We start from the raw sequence: 2,094 nt of genomic DNA, 5'->3' as shown, positions 1-2,094 counted from the left end.
GTCATGGCCACGAATCGGGCTGTTTTCAGTCCGCCCGACGTAACCGTGCCAGCAGAACTCAGCCGTGGGTATCTGCCTTCCAAAGTGCCACTCTCTCGGAGGTCAGGGAGTGTCACCCCCCAAGAACGCCCTCTGCACAGAATCCTAAGGACACACCGCGGAGCAGTCTACTACACGGAGTGATGTGCAGTGCTTTGTGAAGTTTTATGCGACATACTCCTGAAGGATGCCAGTACATGGGATTTATCTTGTGTCAAGAAAGTACTTTTGGAAGCCTAAAGATAGCGTCAGCATCCTTTTAATATCTTTATTAAACATAAAGGAATTATTTTTCCACCATCTCCTCAAATAACAAGTCCCAACAGGGAAACTTACACAGAACAATCTATTATTATAATCAGTGCTTTTCTTTTCTACAAAGTCTGCACACGGAAAGAACACCTACAGCTTTAGGAAAGCACATAGCTCGAAAAACATGTGGAGCATTTGGTTCTGTTAGTGCTAAATATAGCATTTTAAAACAATTTAGTCTGACCCTAAAGTATTTAATCAGATTATGTTACACATGCAACACCTTAGCTAAAGTAAAGTCCAATACCAGGGAGTGGTAGGCATTTGGTTGCAATTATTTACAATTTTACAACAATGGCAGCTGCTTTAGATAGCGATACTTTAGAAAAAAATGCAATTTCAGTTCAGTATGTTCCATGCCTAAAGCAACTTATACTAAAACAAGTCAGTGATAACAAATGCTTCAACAACTTCCCATACTTTAAGTACTATAGACTTTAAAAAAACCCCTACATTTGCATCATACTTCTTAAGATCTAGTAATACTGAGTTTTAGTAGAGTACTATAAATATAATTTTAAGATTTTTAGCACTTCTTAAAAATAGTTTTCAAAGCAACACAAAAATGATAGTAAACCCTTACAAAAATGCACCTGGATGAATATTTGTAATACCCTTACTTTAGATTTGTACTATAAATAAGTACAGGTTTTATCAGAAGGCAGCCAACTCTGGTCACTGATGTCACTGCTGAAAACAACTGTCATGCAGAAGACCCTTCAGAAGGTAAGACAGCACAACTGACAAAAAAGCCACCTATTGACTCCTCATTCTTGATGAAATAAGTATACAGGCATCAGTGCTGCAACTGGCTTCAATGCACAGGTTTAAAATGGACGTCCAATTGACCAGCAAACGCTGTTCTCTCTCTACTGCTTTTACTCTGCAGTGTAGAGTTTTCAAATTTCTGTCAAGGATTTTATTAAGAAAAAAAATCCTCCAGTTTATCTGCATGACACGAAACTAAAGAATACACACATACTCCCACAGGCCTATTTTGGTCTAGATTAAAAACGTTCCCCTGCTACTTATTAAGGAAATATTCCACGCTGATATCAAAAGCGATACTGGAGAGAGCAAAAGAGGGGGATACAGAGGGGTGGGGTGTATAATGGGGAGAAGGTGACAAGTATGTCTTCCTTTTATAACTACACAGTCCTGCTTCTTTTTTCAATTAAAGCAGTGTTTCATATTCCTTATGTCTTATAGCTACAACACCATGGCATTACATCTGTATGTCTCTGGTGATTCCCTTGGGTGGAGAGAGTCTAAAGGTTATGCTGCTTGAAGGGATTCAAAATGCTTCAAAGCTGCAACACTGCAACTGGCTACCCTATTCCAAAGCCTTAAAATCCACCTGGTGGAAAAACAGAAATGCACACACATCATTAGGGGAGTGAAGTTTTCTGAAATTTAATATCGAGCAATATTTGAAGGTGAAAGGAAGGAGGAGGGGAATGGACAACTGTTCAAATTTAGTAGAGGAGGAAAAGAACAGAGAAGGCGTGAATGAGTATTAGCGGGTAATGAGGAGGAAAATAAGTACAGAGAAAGGAGAAAAGGGAGGAAAGGCAGTGGGAATGGAAGAAGGGAGGAAGCTAAAGGAGTAGGCAGAAGAAGGGAATGAGGAAGGAAGAAGAGAGGAGCAGGGAAGCTCCCCTTCCTGCCTTCCTCCCTCCCTAGAGAGCCGTGACCAGCTGGCAGCCTCGCAGAGCAGGCTCAGACCCTCCCATTGCTCAGGCC

The sequence above is a fragment of the Corvus brachyrhynchos genome, unplaced genomic scaffold (genome assembly GCF_000691975.1).
Source record: "Corvus brachyrhynchos isolate BGI_N302 unplaced genomic scaffold, ASM69197v1 scaffold115, whole genome shotgun sequence".
Lineage (NCBI taxonomy): Eukaryota > Metazoa > Chordata > Aves > Passeriformes > Corvidae > Corvus > Corvus brachyrhynchos.
This window is presented reverse-complemented; position numbering follows the sequence as displayed.